A 20,353-nucleotide genomic window follows, 5' to 3' on the forward strand; every position below is an offset into this window, starting at 1 on the left:
GCCCAGAGATGGTCCCACCCACAAGGGACCTTTCCCCCTTGATCACTAATTGAGAAAATGCCTTACAGTTGGATCTCATGGAGGCATTTACTCAATTGAAGCTCCTTTCTCTGTGATAACTCCAGCTGTGTCAAGTTGACACAAAACTAGCCAGTACAAATACTTAACAGGTTATGGTCAATGCTTTCCTAATAACCAAGAACCCCAAGCCTTCTTCATCTGATTAATACGACAGTGGGGACCAACTTCCTATCAGCAGCTAAGCACGCCTGATCTCCCCACCAAGACTGATCCTTCTTCACACCACCAGCTCTGAAATTCAACGCAGGGGTTGTGACTGGCATTTAGAGAGAGGAGACTTGAAATGTAGGGCTCTCTTGCACAGCTAAAATAAGCATGAGAACTGTTTGTGCTGATTTGTGCTTGGCTTGTGGTGTAAACTGGATTTCTTCTTGTGGATCACAGTAAGATCGTGAAGCCCCTGAAGCTGGGGTTACAGAGAGGGGAAGTCTTCCTCTGCCCACTGGCTTGGCCTTCATGGAGAGGTCCCAGGGGTTCTGCCGGGCTTCGAGTCCTTCTGTCTCCCTCTTTCCGATTTGGTCTTGTTGTCCCTGTGGCATGCTCTCCTATCTCTGTAGCCCCAAACTGGGTAAGTCAAGGCTGCACATGTTGAAATTATCTTGCAATGCCCTGAAAGCTGCTATGGCATAGCTGTTTGGATAACAGTCAGCCAGGGAACTCCCCGAGGACTACCATGACCCTACCCACTTTGTTCATTCTTGGGTAATATTCTACTTAGTTATCAAAGGCAGCCGGGAAATCCCACTATTGTAAGCCAAAGAGAGAATTTAACTTTAAGTTAAAAGATCAATGTGCAACACAATTCCACCCATTATTTAGTGTCATTATTTAATGATTCATCTCTCAAAAGGCATTTATTGAGCAACTATTTTTCTGGGTCAGACATTGTACAAGGTGCTAAGTTCAAGGCTGTGTACATAACAGGAAATGAAATACATGTTCTCAGGCTAAAACCCTAACTTGCAGTTGAAAAGTCAACCATTTTCTCAGATAATTCTGACAGATGCTTGTTTTTATAGATATGGGGGTGTCACACTATGTTCTTGCAGAAAAGACACATCATATGATAGTGAAACAGATCTTATAGAGGAGACATTTGAGATGAGTCTTGATGGGTTAACAGGCATGTAGTTTGCTGAAAGGAGCCTCTACATTAAGCAGTGTAGGGCTAAAGTGTGTTTCATGGGTCAGATACAAGAGAATGGATAACTCTGAGCGCAGCAGGGCACCAACATTTGTTTAAGTAGTTGATTATTATAAATTAATTTGTCAACAAAAATGTTTAATATAGTTTGATTGCATTGTTTTCAAATGGGGGAAAGCAACTTATCCATGGTCAGAGAACATGTCAGTATCTGTACACTAGAATACTGTATGACCAGCGTATTAGGGTTCTCTCAACGTTCTAGTGCTACAACGGTTTAATACAGTTCCTTATGTTGTAGTGAACCTCAACTATAAAATTATTTTTATGTTACTTTGTAAAGGCAAATAATTCAAGAGAGAAAACTCCCTCACAGGTGTACCCAGATGCTTGGGGTTTTTGCTCGTCAAGCTGACAACTAAGAAACAGCCATCACAGCAGGGAAGATAATGCCTCTGAGCATGAACGGGTGGTTATTAGAGCTTTATTGAAATGTCTTTAAAAATACTTAATTTGTATTAAGTTGTGTCTGTCTGTGTGCCTGCCTGTCTGTGTACATGAGTACAGGTGCCTCCAGAGGCCAAAGCTGTCAGTTCTCTTGGAGCTGTGGTTATAGGCAGTTGTGAGCCACCTAGGGTGGGTGCTGGGAACTGACCTGGGGTCCTCTGGAACATCAGCAAGCACTCTTAACTGCTGAGCCATCTCTCCAGCCCTAAAATGTCTTTTTCTATATTTCTACCATTACTTTCTACATTTAATACTGGGGTTCTTTCTTTTAAACTCAGATTCAAAATGATGGCACTGAATATATTTAATGGTTAGCTAATGAAAGTCCTCTGCAAATGTAAGGCTCTAAAATAAAATAGCAGGAAACCACAACAAGAATCACAAATTCTTCAAAGCCTATAATATACTAATGGTCATTCCTTGAGCTATTGAGACAAAGTGGTAACAGGAAAAATATAATGCTTTCCTTTTCTTTTTAAAGCAGACTCCCCACTCCTGTGTGCATGTGTGTGGCTCTGTGCATGTGCACCCGTGTTGTATCTGCAGTGTGTGTGTGTGCATGTACATGTGTGCCTTAGTGCAGGCACATGCAGAAGCCACCTTAGATATGGTCCTAACCTTGCACCAAGGATAAGTCAGTTTGGCTTTCTCTGCTGTGTACTCCAGGCTAGCCGGCCCTGGAGCTTCCAGGAATTCTCCTGTTTTGCCTCCCATCGGGCTGTAGGAGACTTGCTCTACTATGGTTTATGTGGCTTCTTGAGGCTCCATCTCAGGTCCCCACACTTTTACACCAAGAATTGTCCCTTCTGAACCATCTCCTCAACCCCATGTTCCTTTTACATCTTGAAATTTCAGTCCCAGACTATGCTTGAGATCTTTGACGGTCTCTCTCATGCAGTGCTGCCTTGCTGCCCTGGTGCCACGGCCCTCTGCTGCTCACATGCAGACCTTCACTCCACCCCAGTCAGATGTGCCGATTGTGAGGCCAACCAACAGAAGTGCTGTTAGTGGCAGTGTCTTCTGTGACCTGCACAACTTTGGGACTGACCTCATTCAGGTAGTCAAGAAACAACAGACACACAGATAGGAGAACTGAGATTTGGCAGGTCAGTGCTCTGGTGAAGACACACCAGCAGCAACCTGGAAACCCAGCGTGTTTCTTACAGCACAAGTGAGGAGAAGGCAGGTAACTAATATGGGTAGGAGGTCTGAGCAAGGGAGTGGTCTCAGGCTGTGCTCATTTGAGACAAGGAAGCTGTTGTTGATAGTTTCTGCACACGATGTGTTAGAGGTCAGCCATTTATCAAGATGCCTACTTGGATCAGTAGGAGGCTTCACTGCTCCCATGGATCTGAGGCATTGGGGTTCTTGTCATGGCCATGCTCATATGAATAGTACACGTTCACTCAGGACTTCATCTGCTCCCCACAGTGTCTATGGCACTTGAGTCAAGACACAGACAGTCTGTTCTTGCCCACTAGTCACACACATTTCCAGGTGTTTAAGCATTTTTCTGGGGTTAGACTCTAGTTCTGTGGTTTGGGGGTGTCTCCCACAGGCCCTGTGGTAGAGCCCAAACCTGCAGCCCTGGTGAGGATCGATAGACAGTTTAGGATGCAGGGTTCAGTGGAAGGGAATTTGATCATTGAGGTGGGGGATGGACCCTTGGAGGGAACATTGGGACCCTGGAGCTGTCCTCTTTTACTGGAACCCTCCTCTGGCACTCATTCCTGCTGTGATGTACTGAGCAGCCAAAGGCCTGAGGTAGCAGGGTCAAGTGGCCACGAACTGAAGCCTCTGAACTGGGAGCTAGAACGAACCTTTCCCTTTACTAAGTCAATTTGTCATACACATTTTGTTATAATAATGAGAATCCAGCACATACTATAATATTCCAAAATTCCAAGGAACCCAATGCCTTTTTTTCTGAGTTCAGTGGGCCTTGTATGCATGTGGTACACAGACATGCATGCAGGCAAAATGCCCATAAACATATGACAATAATAATAATAGCTGGGCAGTAGTGGCACACCTGTCATCCCAGCATTTGGGAGGCAGAGGAAAGAGGATCTTTGAGTTTGAGGCTAGCCTGTTCTATAGAATGAGTTCCAAGACTGCCAAGGCTATACCGAGAAACTCTGTTTCTAGAAACCAAAATAATAATAATAGTTAATAACACATTCAGAGTAAATGATTAGATAGTGCACTTTGACAAGGGTAACCTATACATGTCCCATGTGGTCTGGCTTTTGCATAGATATGCAAAGAAAACATATGGAGATATTCTAAGAAGTGACTTATTAGACAATTTCTTCACTGTGCAAGCACCCTAGACTGCACTTACTTGCCTAGCTAATACAGACAAGATAGTGCATGTTATTCAATCACTTGACACCACTTGTTATAGTCTATATGGTCCAGTTGGTACAGCATGCATGAAGCCATGGGTTCCAGCCCCAGCACTGCATAAACTAGCTGGGGTGTACCACATCTACATTTGAAACTCTTGAGAGGTGGAGGCAGTGAATTCAAGGATAGCTTGAAATTCATAAGACCGAGAGAGAGAGAGAGAGAGAGAGAGAGAGAAGCTATAATAGGCTACTGCCAACCACCACAGCAGGACATACTGTTTATACTAAATATTTTATAAGAATACTCTAAGATACTGATCGAAAGGAAATACAAAAAATATAATATGGTTGCTTATTGTCATTATTAAGAATTATGTCTTGTCCATGTGTTATATAATAAACTTGTGTCCCACTGAGAGTGTGGGCTTGGTGCCCCTAGAACCAGCACAGACAATGGAATAATGCACTGCCCTGTGGTGGCTTTACAGGCACTGTGGTGTGCCTGGGTGGTGGGAGTTCTCCAGCCCTGTCATCACCTTAAGGGACTTCCATGGTCTATGTGGTCTTATCAGCTTAAATGTTGCATGCTGGCAGGTTTTTATCAACTAGACACAAACTAGCATCACCTGGGAGGAGGGAACTTCGGCTGTGGAATTCCCTACCTTAGAATGGCTTGTGTTCATAGCTGCAGGACATTTTCTTGATTAATGATTGATGGAAGAGGGATCAACCATAAGCAGGTGGTCCAAGGTTGTATAATAAGCAAGCCTGGCAAGCTATAATGAATAAACCATTACGCAGTATCCCTCTATGGCTTCTGCTTCAGTTCTTGCCTTGGGTTCCTGCCTCAACTTCCTCCCTTCATGCTAAAGTATAAACTGCAGGGTGAAATAAACCCTTTTCTTTCCCAGTGTGTGTTTTATTACAGCGACACAGAGGCAAACTAGAACCCATGGCATGTAACTATCCATTCAAGTGGCTTCAAAGAGCAAGAGTTTACTGTGGATTTCTTTAAAGGAATTAAGCTTTAGAAATTTTCCAGGTAGGGCCTAGAGAGACAGTTCAGCAGTAAAAAGCACCTGCTGCTCTTGAAGAAGACCCAGGTTTGATTCCCAGCACCCACATGGTGGCTCATAACCATCTGTAACTCCAGTTCAGCCTCCTCCTGGCCATTCTTCATACTGCATGCATGTGATGCACACACATACAAATAAACATTCACACCGATAAAATAAAAATAAGTGACTGTAAAGAAATTTTTTTAAAAGGAAACTCCCGAAATATATATATATTTAGAAATATTCCTTCATCCTGAAGTCCAGGCCTTCAAGCAGCAATCAGATGTCCATCTCCTTTTCTTACCCACACAGCTTACTCATGGTTCCTCTAGTCATATTCGCCAAAAGCTCCACTCCTTTCTCTGAATCATATCTGCTAGATGACCTGGTTCCATTTGTCCTCTCTGAGATGCCAGAACATCAAATCCCATATCTTCTGTTTAACCCTAGATCCTACAGACAAAAGAATGAGAGCCCCCTAGGCAGAGGGCTCTCTCTCTCTCTCTCTCTCCAGAGAGAGTGTAGTGTGTGTGTGTAGTATATGTATAAGCAGACATATGTGTATAAGGCACACTGGCCCCCACACACAAAAATAGAAGCAAGAGGCTGACAGTACCTGATGGATACCTTTAATCCCAGCACTTAGGAGGCAGAAGTAGGTGGATGTCTGAGTTCCAGGCTAGCCTGATATACAAAGTGAGTTCCAAGACTATACAGAGAGATTCTGTCTCAAAAAAACAAAGAGACCAACATTGGGTCCCTTCCTCTATCTCTCTCCATATTATATTCTGAGACAGGATCTGTCTCTGAACCTTGAGCTTGCTATTTCAGCTAGGTTGCCTGGCCAGGGAGTTCTTGGGATTCCAGGATTTGTTTGTCTCTGTCTCAACCTCAGTTTCTTTTGCAGACAAACCCAGCTTTTACTTCAGTTTTGGTGATGGGAACTCAGGTCCTCATATCCATGCAGTAAACACTGTACTTACTGAGACGGAGCCATCTCCCCAGTCCTGAGAGATAGCTTCTTTCTTCAACAAGAGCAGAAAGTCACAGAACAGTATGGGACTAAACACTCCACCTTGTTAACAAATTGGTAAGGAAGAATTATTAGTAATTGATGGCTAACACTACTGGCTAACTGTTTGGGGGGAAATATTACACTTCCTACCTTACATCCAAATCTATTCCAGATGGTTTGAATGGTTTAAAATAAAACTTAAAGGAATTAGAAAAACATAGGTGGGAACCCATCTAGTCACATAAAAGTAAAGACCTTGGCTATCACTTCATAAAAATATACAGTTCTGAATGTCAGAAAGCACCACAGAAGTTTCTAGAAACAAAAAGTTTTTTAAGAAATGGTGCAATAGCTATGAAGGATATTTATTTTCACTGCGTACAAAAGAGCTCTTTAAATATGAGTATGAAAGAGACAGTTTTCAGCAAAAAGATAGATCATAACAGAATTCAGATGGCAAGCTTGATTGCAGCCTGGGCTACACAGGCATGTTCTGCCTTCCTCGAGATGATGATCCTTTTAAGGCACTTGCTACAGCGAAGGACAGAAAGCACTGGCCCATGGCTAGCCTCATACTTGCGATTGGCTCCAGGAAGACAGGATGGTTTTCTAGAGGTAGGTCACTGGAGGATGGGGTTTTTTTTGTTTGTTTGGTTGGTTGTTTTGTTTTGTTTTGTTTGGGGTGGTGGTGGAAGGTGAGGCTGAAAACCAGTCATCCCACTCAGCACAGCTGCTGAGAGCTGGAGCTTGCTGCAGTCACTGAAAGGACTCCAAGAAGGGTCCAGGTTCCTCCAAGGTTTCAGGCCTTTGTCCTCAAGAGTTAACTCTCCAGCATCTGTCTCTCCTCCCTTTGTCTCCTGCATCTCCTGATAAGGAAAGGCTACTGTAGCCTCAACTCTCATCTCCTTGGGTCCCCTCTACTGAGACACAGCTTCCTAGAATCCTCATGGCCAGCTGTGGCTGGGTAAAATGTAAATCTGCTCCTGAAGAACTGCTTTTGCTAAAGCAACCTGAGTACACTTCAAGGGCTGTGGTGGGCTGAGGGGCTCCACGAGCAGAGCCCTTCTCACACTGCCTGGGACATTGGGACTAAGAGAGGCTGGGAGACCTTGACAAGGATTGACCCCAAACACTCCTGTGGGTGGGATGCTCCCTACTTGTAATTCAAGAAAGAGTAGGCAACAGTTGAACCTCCAATACTCCAAAGACCTCCCTCTAAGATGCAGGGAGGCTAGACAACAGATCTCAACATGCCATTAGACAAGAAGAATAAGATCCCAAGTCCTATAGCACCACAAGCTGTCTGGAGTTTAACTATTACACACTTTGTGGATAACTGTGAGCAAGGCACTGACAGTTCCAAACGCCAAGAAACAATGAAGAGAAGAAAATGGCCTAATCAATCAATAAATGCATTAAGTCACCACACTGCTCTCTATATACTTACAATCATCACATGTCATTTGAAAAATAAAATCTAGCCGGGCAGTGGTGGCTCAGGCCTTTAATCCGAGCTCTTGGGAGGCAGAGGCAGGCAGATTTCTGAGTTTGAGGTCAGCCTGGTCTAGAGTAAGTTCCAGGACAGCCAGGGCTACACAGAAAACCCCTGTCTTGAAAAAAAAAAAAAAAAAAGTCTGGTGGGTGAGGTTGTGGCTCAGTGACAGTGTGTTTGCCTAGCACTCATGAGGCCCTGACTTCAATCTCTAGCACCACAAAAGTAAAGAAATACTAAAATGTAAGTACTTTAAAATACCCCTTTACACTGAGGACTTAGCTTAATCGGAGAGCTGGTCTAGAAAGCACAAAGCCCTAGCTTCAGTCCTGCATAAGCTGGAGGGCATAGGGAAATGGTTCAGTGGGTAAGAGGACTGTGCTCTTGTGCAAGCATGAGGATCTGAATTCAAATCCCATAATTACGTATATCTGTAACCCCAACATGGAGAGGGGAGGCAATGGGTCCCAAGTGCTCACTTGCCAGCCAAACTGAATGGTGAGTTTGGAAGACACTGTTTTAAGGCAACAAGGTGGAGAACCAACAGAGAAAGAGAACTGGTTAAGGCAGAGAATAAGAGACTGTGAGATGCTCGGCCCTGAACAGGCCATCTGTATTGCAACACCACCCTCCAAGGCTTGGAGGTCATCTTTTAAGAGGCCTGTGGAAAGATTGTAGGAGCCAGAGGCAGTGGGTGAGTATAAGGAAACTGTTTTCTGGACACAGCCAGGATGTTTTCATACAGGAACGCATAGACTTGTGACTGTATGCAAAGACCTGCACAAGCTTAAGCCAGGCAGAAATCACAGCATAGAGGGTAGGGGCTGTAAGCACAAGTCCCACCCCTAGCAGAGGAGCCATTGGCCATTGATTGCAGGGAGGGTGAGTCAGTTTCCTTTAAAGAGGAGACCTCTGAGAAGGGCTACCTTCTGCTCCAGTAGATGGCCCTATTGGCAGCAGTAAGTAAACTCAGTGAGTTTAAACATTAGTTTCCTTTTTGAAGTGAGAGGGAATGAAATTGGAGGGCAGGGTACTAGTGGGAGAGTTGGGTTAAGGGGGAATTGGAAAGGAGGGAATGAGGGTGGGCTTGCTCAAAACATTATACACATATATAAAATTCTCAAACAATGAAGACATTATGAAAAAATGCTAACTCTGTGCTGAATTGAATCTCCCATATGCTATCAAGGCCAAAACACCAATCACAGAAAACATTTAGCCCTTAGCCAGCAAATCTATTCTCCCCAGCAGGAGAACTTGATTGTTGGCATTGCTAACACGTAGACCTCCTGCAGGCTCTAAGGCACCTCTCAAGCAACCCACCCTATTCTGTCTGGAACGGACCACATCCAGCGCCACACCTGTATCATATCTCCCTGTTTGAGGAACCCCATGATCCCTAGTAGTCTCAGCAGCTGCCAAGCTTGGAGCATGTTGCCACTTGCAGCCTCTACCCACAGCCCACCCATCCTGCCATCAGCAATAACTAGAATGCAGGGAACCACAGGGAGCCTACTTTAAAAAAAAAAAAACCTTCTATTTTCACAGAAAAAAATTATTTATGTGATTTTTTTTTTTAGCTCCACATTCTTTCACTTACATTATTTTACTTGGTTCTCAACCAACCCTTTCAAGTGGGCAGACTGAGTGTTATCACCCACTTGGAAAGCACACTTGTGAGACTCTGAGAAGCTGAAGGACATGCCCAAAATTGCCGAAAGAGTGGGTGTTAAAGGCACTCATCATAAAGGAATGAAAACTGTGAGTGGGGGACGGCTTAATTAACTTGATTTGAGCATTCTGAGATAGATTCAAGTACTAAAAGGCCATGTTGTACCTCAAACGTATACGATTATTTCTTGTAAATTAAAAATAAAAATTTAGGTCTAGGATGTGGCTCTGTAGTATGGCACTTGCAGAAAATGCTGACCCGGTGGAGTCTCTAATACTGCAATAAATAAATAAATAATAAGTATGAATTTAAAATGAGGAGGCTAGTGAGATGGCACAGCAGGTAAAGGTGCTTGCTGCCAATGCTAGTGACCTGAGTTCCCCAGTACCCAGATGGTGGAAGGAGAAAACCCACTTCTTCAAAGCCCCACTTCTTCAGGCTTCCCCTGACCCTTCCCACTACACACACACACACACACACACACACACACACAGAGTAAATAAATGAATAAGTGTAAAAACATTGAAGTAATAAGTAAATGTTGAAGATTACATGTAAAATGTAAGAATTATATTTGTTGTTTGCACTTGTGTTAAATTCAAGGCCATTGTTCATACTTCCAAGGTTTTAAAGCTATTACTCTAGAGCTGAGTGTGGAGCTCCCACTTGAAACCCCAGTACTCAGGAGGCTGAGTGGAGTGTTATCACCAGTTCAAGGCCAGTGTGTGCTGCATAGTGAGAACAGAGGTGGTGGGAATAGAGGAAGAAAGGGGACAGGGGGAGAAAAAGGGAGAGAGGGAGAGAAGAGAAATAAAACTAATTCATGACTCTCTGAGGCATTTCCCTAAGCAATTCTGACCTGAGAGTGCAGCCAGTTGACTGAGATCATCCCTGGCCATTCCCAATGGACACTCTTAAACAGTGTTGATTATATTACATGTATTTGTGTGTTCTCTATGTACATGAAGGCATGACACCTGTGTGGAGCTCAGAAGACAACTTGTGAGAACTTGTTCTCTTCTTCCACCATGTGGGTCCCTGGACTTGAACACAGATTATCATGATTGGAGGCAATTACCACCCCCCTCCAGCCCTGGCCATCCCACCCCCCACCCCCACCCCCTCCCTCCAGTCTCACTGTGTGGCTCTGGCTGGACTAGAACTTGCTATGTAGACCAGGCTGACCTGGAACTCTACAGAGATCCATCTGCCTCTGTCTCCCAAGTGCTGGCATTAAAGAAGTAGGCTAGACTTGTGGCAAGCTCCTTTGACCCACTGAGCTACATCGATGAACCCTGCTCTCCCCTCAAATTTTATCATAAGGAATAGGGAGCTAGGTTTTTTTGTTTTTGTTTTTGTTTTACCTGCCTATTCTCTCTGGTCTGTAGCATAGGCTACCCTGGAAATCACTATTTAGCTGTTATCTGGCCTCCAGTGGATGGTGTTTTTCCTCCCTCAGGCTGCAAATGCTGGAATCAGACATGACCCAACACACTGGGTAACTTCCTATTTTCAAGAGCAATAACTTTGTCAGAATGCTCCTGGTCATTAATAGACACATCCTGAGGTCTGCTCTACACGTTTTCACACAGTGCCCCAGTATCAAGAACTCTCTACAGCCTGCTAAGGGAACTCAGGACATAACCTTTTTAGTTCATTTATACTTCTTAGACACCTTTTAACAGAGTGTTCTTAACTGAATAGTTTTGCCCCCAATAGTATCAGGAGGCAACTTTCATGGTTAATAAAGATTGGCTGCCACTGGTGTCTAGGACAAAGGGCAGCAGGGCTGTATTAAACATTCTCAGATTCAAGGCATGGCTCCTGCAATGTCCACAACTCTGAGGCTCCGAAATCCTGGCCTAACATCTCTCCTTCCTGGGAGCTGATGTCTCTGTTTGAGAAAGTCAGGTTTGTGGGGACCTGCAAGGCTTATTTCAGCAGAGAACCAAATCCTTGATGGTACCCCCCCACGCCCCCCCTGCTTCTGGCTGGGAGCTGTCTCTGTCTGCTGTACCCTGGCTTGGGTTTGCATAGAGATCTACTTAAGCCCTTCTAAAGAACCCTTGAAGCAAGAGCTGGGCGGACTGTTTGCCTGTGACTAAAAGGGGAAGGGAATGCGTTTTGGAGGGGGGGGGGCCGCTGAATGCTGAACTTTCAACCCTTCTTGGCAGTATTTGCTGGTCAGAAAGCAAAGCCAGCTGTAACTTGGACAGAGCTATACACAAGCAGACAACAGACTGCTATCTTGCAAATTGGAGGCTTTCGATGGCTTCTCATGTGGGCATTGGCCTCAGGCAGGAAGACCACCCACAGGCAAGCACACAACGCCTCCCAGGAGGCCTCTAATCACCCACCCTTCTGGCCACCTGTTCTGGGGCTGCTTATCAGATGTGAAGGAGCCAGTTAATAACCATTTATAAGCTATAAATGGAAGTGGCCATGGCAGGGAGCTGATAAACATTTGGGGGCAAATTATTTGTGTTGCTGGACTGTCATTTGCACCCCTCTTGAAAGTATGTGTTTCGGGTTACAGGATGTCCAGATGGCTGCTTGTGGCCAGCCCTGTCTGCTGAAGGGCTGGAACTATGTTCTCCACCCTACTGTGGATACTATGGGCTGCTTGGAGAGTGTTAGCCTTCCCAGGCATCAGCCCTGTCTTTATAACTCTGAAGGAGAAAGGAAAAGTCAAAGCTCCCTAAAGGATTTCATGCCAATATGTCTTGGGAATCTCTGATCTCAGTTTGGAACTAAAGGGGATTGACTGTACTCAGCACTGAACTAAACAGGAGTGAGCTTTGTAGAAACTCCAGTCATTGGTGTAGATTTTAGATCCCCCCTCAAGAGATGGAAAGGATGGTGAGATGTCATCTAAACTGATACTGACAGTCAGGCAACTGCAGACCGCGACTTGGGAAGAACATCCCACAAGGTGCTTTCCAGAAATCAACATAGCTGCAAAGCAGTAAACTTTGCTGTGGTCTCCAAAGGCCCATGTGCTAAATGCCTCTCCCCTCCTCCCCTATCTGTGGGAGGTGCAGACCTCAAGAAGTAGGGTCTAGTGGGATGAAATCAGGTCACTGTAGTGTGCTGGTGAAGGGGCTACCTACGCCTTTGTCTCTCCAGTGGGATAAGCAGTGTTCCTGGCCATGATGTGCTCCCACAGGCACAGAGGAAGCTGCCACAGACTGGAAGCCTAAACAACCCGTTTTGCTCTAAGTTTTGATCCTCCGATGCATCTGTTTCAGTAAGGAAAAACTAAGGCAGCCATATTAACTAGGGTTGGCAACTGTGAAATTCAGAGGCCAAAGAGGATCTTGAAAGGGGTGCTGGGTAGAGACAAGGCATTTGAATAATAGAAGTGACACCTGGTTCTTTCATTTGAGAGCTGTAGTGAAGCAGAGCCAGCTGTTCTGCCTTTATCGTCCCAGACTGGATATGACCAGAATTCTTCAAGATGTCAAGTTGTGGATACTACTGAACTGGTGGCTGCTAACGTAAAAAATATGATCAGAGTGCCCAGGCCCAGTTCTGGACCTTAGGTTCTCTGTGACCTGGCTGGGGTCTGCATACAACTTAGTAAGTTGTGTACCTACACCCCACCTGGGGAGCTACTATATGAAGTGTGGCTCACAGCTGGGCCCTGGGAGTCCATGACTGGCTGGAGAACCATTTGAGGCCACAGCAGAAGGCCAACAGGGTGTGGAAGAGTAAATGTTGTCAGGGTCTGTTCCAGACATCCACAAGGCATGGAAGGAGTCTTCACTTGAGAAAAGTGTGGCAGAGATCCAGGTGTCAGGAAAGGGCCTCTGAGGTGGCTTTCAGAAGACAGATTGTGTACCTAAAGCCCCAGAAATAAACTGTGCCGTAGCCTTAGGGAGAAGAGAGACTTTTCTTTGTAGGTCAATCAGAGGAGGTGGGGGAAAGCAGGTGAGGCTGGTACAAAGGTCAGACCCAATCAGAGATGGATGCTTCTCCTGGTCTGTGAGGTCAGCAGGTCAGGAGGTTGCTGTGGAGAGGGAGGTACAGAGGCTTCAAGGAGAGTGAACTCTGGCCAAAAGGAAGCAGGTCTGATGCTCTGGAAAGAGGAACGGCTCTAACAGAAACCATCCCGTCCTCAAGCAAAGGATGGGATGGCTGCCTTCTGGACTCTCCAGGCTGGGTAAAGGAACAGAAGCAGCCAGTCTGTAACTGGAAATGAAGACTGTAATTGAGCAGGGTGTGCCTGATCCTCTATGCCCTGATTGCTTGCTAGAATGTACATATCAGAGAGGACCAGCTACGCAGTGACTCTTCAGGCTGGATGTGATTCTCACTCAGACCCACCTGATGCTAATGGCTTCTCTGTCCTCCTGTGTTGAGTCTTTCATGGCACTTTTGTTTCCTCTAGGACTGGTGTAATAACCCAGCCACATGATATATGGCCAATACCAACCTTTCTGCTTCCAAATTTCTTATAAATAAATATTAGAGTTGTTATTAGTCTCTTGACTTTAAAGGTTAGAACAAATATCAGAAAAGAAAACCTTGGCCTCTTATAAGCATACAGGCTTAAAATACCAAATGAATCAGTATTCTTTTCTAATTTAAATTTATATTAAATATTAATTTAATATTTTCTCCAATTTGGCCAAGCAAAGGGATCTTCTGAAAGCCAAAAGAGACAATAAAAGAGAGAGAGAGAGAGAGAGAGAGAGAGAGAATATAAAAACAACTCTGCATCTTTACTGCAAAGTGTTTGTTTAGAGGCTCTTGCAGAGAAGCTTTTGAACGATTCCTCTCCAATTAAAGCTTAAATGCCTCTGTCCCAGGTAGCTGCCAAGTCCGATCTCTTCTCTTTTGGCTTAAAATGTCATTTACATTTTCATTTGGAACAGAAAGCACACAGATTCTGCAAGGTTTGTAAGTAACTTAGGCTCACCACCTCTGATATTCAACCCACAGCAGAGTGGAGCTAGAAAATGAAATCAGAAACCCAACTACAGTGGTTCTTATAGTGTTGAAGTTTTTGCCAATTTGGATTTGGAAAGGAATTTTACCACAGGGTGTTTTGGCACAAACCTTTCTTTTCCTCTTCTCTCTCTCTCTCTCTCTCTCTCTCTCTCTCTCTCTCTCTCTCTTTTCCAAATTTCACCTGGAGCCCTTAGCTAGGAGGTGGTCATCTCAGATTGAAAAAAAAAAGAGTGTATGACACACAGGTGAGGGGTGTTTGCAGCTCACTGGCTAGCCTTTCTTCTCAAATAACCAAGTGGTGGTACCAAAGGGATAGCCTGGGCTAATTCCTGGGGTGTTGACACATCACACCAGGGAGTGATATTCCTCAGTCCTCACCAGAGAGCAACTGAGCAGTCAGCAATCTGTGGCTTGGAAAGCCATTGTTTCTGTATCCAGATTCCTTTTATTCCAGGAACCCATCTGATACATACAACACACCCTTCCAGGTTCCCTCAAAACAGAAGAGCTAGAATCACAGACGTGTAGTGTCCTGTAGAGGAAAGCTAGAGAGTCCAGGGATGACACTGCGAGACACTGGAGTCACTTTCCCTGTATTCCCCATAGCAGAGACCAGCATTTGCATACTGAGAACTTACCACAGGCCAGGCTCAGGGCTTCTCTGGCTACTTAACCTCTTACGAATGTGTGTGCCTGTGCATGGGAGCACAGGTGTCTAAGCATCATCGGCATCCTCTTCCTGGATTTCAGCCTTCTTTCCTGGCAGCTTAGAGCATTTTGCTGTAGCAAACTCAAGAGTCTAAAATAGCTCTGCTAATTCCCAAGTCTTATTCACACCTGAGATGTTGCACATATTGTAATTTTCTGTTTCTATAAAAGATGATGTTGCTCTTGGGTGCAACCAGTGTTCTCATCTTACAGGTGGTCTATCCTGCCTGCCAGACCTAGATGTTCCTGGAATTCAAGGTGTTTGGGAAATACTTGCCTAGTGAACCAACCTTAATTAAGAGGTTCACAAAGACCATTTGTGAACATTAGTATGCTAATAATTAGATACTTTGAGACTCTCATTCGTCTCCTCTTTCTTCTACATGGAGATTCCATAGTTTCTCAGGAGAGGGCTCCCTGATCTTAAATCTCTTATTCCATTTTTGTGTTCAGGCTGAGCACCAACTCTTTTCTGCCCAATTTGAGCATGGGTCTCCATGTGTTCAGCGAGTGATTTATGCTGAACACCTGACCCAAGCCCAGACAGCCAGAGCCTGTAGAACAGGCTCTTGAAACTGCTTTTGCTTGAGCATGTCCACTGCTCTCTCGGCTTACAAGGTGCCGCCGAGCAGCATGAAGACCAGGCATCTCTGCCTTCATGTCTCCTTCTCCTTCGGTCAGACTCGTGTTCCCTTCTGCGTATGCATGTCAATCACTCGCACAGCATTTATCCACTGCCGCCTCATCCTTCCAAGATGAAGGCACAGAGAAAGGTAAGTCACCGTCCTAAATACAGTCTTGGATCTCAAGAACAATGAGGCCTCACATGTGACCCCAATTTACCACCCACTCCCAATGTCCCAGCATATCTGTCTTAGGAACCAACCATATTGATTGCCTCAGAAGATGATGGCGATTAAGAACTTGTGGGCGCCACCTTGCAGGGCAACTGAAAATCTGAAGGATAGGCCCACACCTTGACCAGAACTGGCCAGTGCACACCTTGCCTGATTCTTTCCTGCTTAAACCTACAGCTGATTCCAGTACTCTGAAGATGAACTTATGGACACCAAAGCCCTTTTCCAGGTCCTCTTTCCAGGGCACGTTGATTGAACTTCTTTCCAGATTGTGCCATTGATTCCCTCTTTAGCTGGCATTTAGATGTGGCAAGCATCTAAGGCAGAGAAGAATGCATCAAGATTAAGATGGAAGGGCTACTGATATAGAAAGGTGCTTGCCTACAAGGGTGACATCCTGAGGTTGATTTCTGGAGCCTACATTGTAGAAGAAGAGGACCGACTCCTGAAAGGTACCTTCAGACCATGACATTAGCTCTGAGGTATGCATGTGTGTATATACCCACTGAATACCTAAGTGTACAAAAGAATGAACATACAAGGAAACTGTTGGCAGAACGCCTGGAAACCCTTGCCACCAGGATTATGTGTAAAGGATGGGGCCAACATAGCTTCTCAAGGCTCTGGCCCACTCTCATTCTCACCCTATTTCTCTCTTTCCTAATATACTGTCTCTGGTTTTGCCACAATCCATGTGCCTCAAGACCCTTAAGTCAGTTACTGAGAATTGCAGATCGCATATTGGAAATGTCACAGCTAAACAACGTTCCCAGTGAACCCTCCAAAAAAGAAAAGTCACCTGGCTGACCAACTGAGACAGGCAGGTGGCTGGAGGAGTCATGGCAGTTTTCATGGCCAGTTACCTGGGCACTGGGTCACAAACACAGAGAACCAGGTCTGGCCTAGCCCTGGCCAACCACACTCCTTCATAAAGTCAGAATCTTTTAAAGAGTAATTAAAGGACGCATGGCCAGAATGGGAAGTCCTTCGAGAGCATGGGGTAGAGGGGTTAGGTGAGGTGAGAGGCCTTGGAGAAGGTGGGCCTCAGCTCCACCCTACTCAAGCTAGTTGTGGTCTGATATTTACTCCTAGACCTTAGGCTCCTGCCAAGTGTCAGCTCCACCCCAGCTATCTTGTCCTGGAGCCCTTCTGGCCCCAAACATCCAGGGGCTGCTGAACCTGGTACTCCTAGTCTTCTGCAGCAACCACTTTCTACTTTGGTTCCTAGCAGTGTGGAAGGCTGGGACTCTCCAGATAGCCTTTGGGACATCTTTCATGAGGAGGCGTGGGGGTGAGGATACGGGATTATGAGAGAGACCTTTTGCAGCTGTGCTCCCTGGCTGTCTCCAACTAGGAAGCCTCTAAGCCTAGGTAACAGCTCCTCTGTCCTCTTTGCTGCTGACTGGTGGAGAGGGATAGATCACCAGGCCTGCCTGGCTGTTGGCATGGGGAGAAGGCTTGGAAAGCATTCAGGACAGGCAGCAGTGGGAACAGTGCCTTTACCAGGAAGAGGCCACACACAGAGGCTAGAACACACACACACACACACACACACACACACACACACACACACACACACAAAGAGAGAGACAGACAGAGAGAGAGAGAGAGACACAGAGACAGAGAGACAGAGAGACAGAGAGACAGAGAAACAGAGACAGACAGACACAGAGAGACAAATAGCGAGATCGAACAGGGAGGAACTGGGCTGCAAACACCATACTGAATATTCCAGTCATCTATGACATGAAACATTCGTTGTATAAAGCCCAGGGTTACAAGGAAAACAGTCTCCAATTGTTAGCAGCCATGGCATTGTTGTTCAACATTAACCCAACTTTAATAAAGGGACAAAGCTACTGCAGGGAAACAATCACATAGTTGTGGGGTCATCTGGGGAGTTCTCTTCTGAATATATGCAGGACTAAAGAAGAGAGCTCAGAGAGAGCAAACTATAATCCCACAGATGATAAAGTTCATAGCTCGCAGGTACTCAGGTGCTGGGTGACAATGACAGTAAACTGTGGGACCTGGAGAAGCTGTTTGGGCTTTTCCCAGCTTCCAGAAGGAACTTCCTGCTACTTTGGGAAATCAGGGGTACTACTTTTTGTAGGTAGTGTATTTGTGAGTCAAGTCTGGGGCCTGGGGTGACCAGGGTCTGGGGGTGGGGGTGATACTTGAAAAGGCAACTCAGAGATTTGATTCTCAGCCTTGAGGGGGGTCTCCGGGAATCCCCTGGAAGCTTGACAAAATGCTCCCCACTCCAGAATCTGGGGGAGGGGCTGTGTAATTGGAGCTCAGAGACCACACACCAAGCCAGTTGCTAGGGCCACAGGCCTGTGCCTCAGACCTTCCCCTTTCCCAGTGCTGCCTGTGACACAGGCTGTCTGTCACTCAGGCAGATCCAGTCCTGTTCTGTGGCTATTGCTGCCACAGGTAAGAAAAACATTGGATTTTTTTTTAAACAACCAGGAAGGCTAGATGTTTTGTATGCTCCTCTGTATATACCTCTAGAGCAGAGGTTCTCAACCTGTGGGGCCCCCTTGGGGGCGAAATGATATTTTCACAGGGGCCACCTAATATCATCAGAAAACACAGACATTTATATTACAATTTATAACAGTGACAAAATTACAGTTATGAAGTAATGACCTAAATAATTTTATGGTTGGGAATCAGCCCCAATGTGAGGAACTGTATGAAAGGGCTGCAACACTAGGAAGGTTGAGAACCACTGTGTAGAGTAAGAAGAGCCATTTGATGCTGAAGGGACTCTCACTCCTCACCTGTGTGTCAACATCTGAGGAGTCCAGAGGGAGTAACAGGTGTGGGAGACACTGTTCTCAACACACGAAGACAAGAAACGCCACAGTGGCTTACAAAGTGGCTCCGTAGCACCTGATGCCTAGCTGTGGGGGAGATGGCTCCGTGGGTGAAGCACGGGCTGAATAAGCATGAGGACTGACCCAGGGCACGGCAGCACACGCCTGTAATCCTAGCACTGTGGGATGGAGACTGGCGGGTTGCTGGGGCTCAGTCAGTCTAGCCCAAACAGTAAACCAATCCAGTAGGAGACTCTATTTGGAAAAAAAAAAATATGGTGGAGAGCCATAGAGGAACCTATCTGGATATCAGTCTTTGGCCTCCCCCAAACAACCCACAGGCCAGCACACCTCTGTGCTCACGTGTGTGCCCCTACCCCAACCCCTGACAGCTGAAAACACAGGTGAGCTGGAATCTTAGCTGGTCATTAAGCCGTGTGATGAATCCGTTGACCACTGACCAAAATGTTCCTCTTCCACAGCGTTGCTTGATTCAGAATGCCTCCAGAGACTAATGCTAAGCTAATCATCACAATACAGAAATTTGTGTCTTTTCTTGTTGTTTTGTACCAGGGTCAAAAAAAAAAAAAAAGGTTGATTTGTAAGCTATGTGCTTTATGTATCATGTATTATTGGGTTAGAATGCTTTAAAAATTCAGATTTGCCTAAGTAAGAGAATGGAACTTAATTATCGCTAGTAACTGGAAATCCTACCTTCAGGCACAGTTGGATCCAGGCACACCAACAGCATCAGAATTTACCCACATCAATCTCCATCTGGCTTCCTTTACCAGCTCTTTGATTAGGCTTATGATTGAGAGACAGATGCTGGGAGGATCAGCCTTGATCCCATCCTTTCAGACACCCTAGAGAAAGAAAACACTTTGTGAGACAATCATTCAAGCAAACAATTCCGAATTAAGTCTTGTTGGGTGCATATGGGTCAAATACAGGAATCTGGACCAGTATCTATTACAGACAATGGAGGTCCATTCCTGAGCTGACCACTAAAATCATAGAGAGGCCATAGAGAACCAGCACTTTAGGGCGCAACCCTGGCTCCAGCAGCCCTAGCAGGCCAGGTTCCCTTGCCCCTCCTAATGTTACAGGTGTGGATTGGAGACTCAGTGCACTGCTTTCTGAGCTCTTGTATTCTCAGATAAAGCATTTCTGATGCTGTGTAGTGAGCCTCCTTTAACATCCTCAGATGTGTTTGGGGAACAATCTCCCTGTTCCTAGCCATCCACTTTCAGTCTATAAAGTTGGTATCCATGTGAGTGGGCTCTGGGTCCAAGCTCTTTGACTACAGAATATTAACAGACAGGCCGTTTTATGTACACTTGGCCCCATGGATGTATATATAGTGTCTGCCCCATTGGTGGCATAGCACTGGTGCCAGGGCCTGCTGTTAGGCTCTGTCACCTTGGTCCCCTCGGTGTCTTTCTCTGTTAAGTTAGACAGGCAACTCTTCTCAGACCCTCGTGTGTTTTTTTTTTTTCAGATATATTTTTTAAATATTTTTTTTATTATTTATTTATTTATTTATTATATCTAAGTACACTGTAGTTGTCTTCAGACATTCCAGAGAGGGAGTCAGATCTCGTTACGGATGGTTGTGAGCCACCATGTGGTTGCTGGGATTTGAACTCCGGACCTTCGGAAGAGCAGTCGGGTGCTCTTGCCCACTGAGCCA

At 45.4% G+C, this 20,353-nt stretch overlaps 1 long non-coding RNA gene across 1 annotated transcript in view; it reads right to left on the bottom strand.

The window, feature by feature from the left end:
* Window positions 1-20,353, bottom strand: part of LOC110307573 — a 61,901-nt gene that overhangs the window by 35,183 nt on the left and 6,365 nt on the right. Inside the window, exons 3-4 of the long non-coding RNA XR_002379423.1 lie at window positions 19,375-19,526; window positions 15,984-16,155 (exon numbers count right to left, since the gene is read on the bottom strand). This is a non-coding gene — a long non-coding RNA (uncharacterized LOC110307573). The remainder of the gene's footprint in view (window positions 1-15,983; window positions 16,156-19,374; window positions 19,527-20,353) is intronic.

The sequence above is a fragment of the Mus caroli genome, chromosome 13 (genome assembly GCF_900094665.2).
Source record: "Mus caroli chromosome 13, CAROLI_EIJ_v1.1, whole genome shotgun sequence".
Classification (NCBI taxonomy): Eukaryota; Metazoa; Chordata; class Mammalia; order Rodentia; family Muridae; genus Mus; species Mus caroli.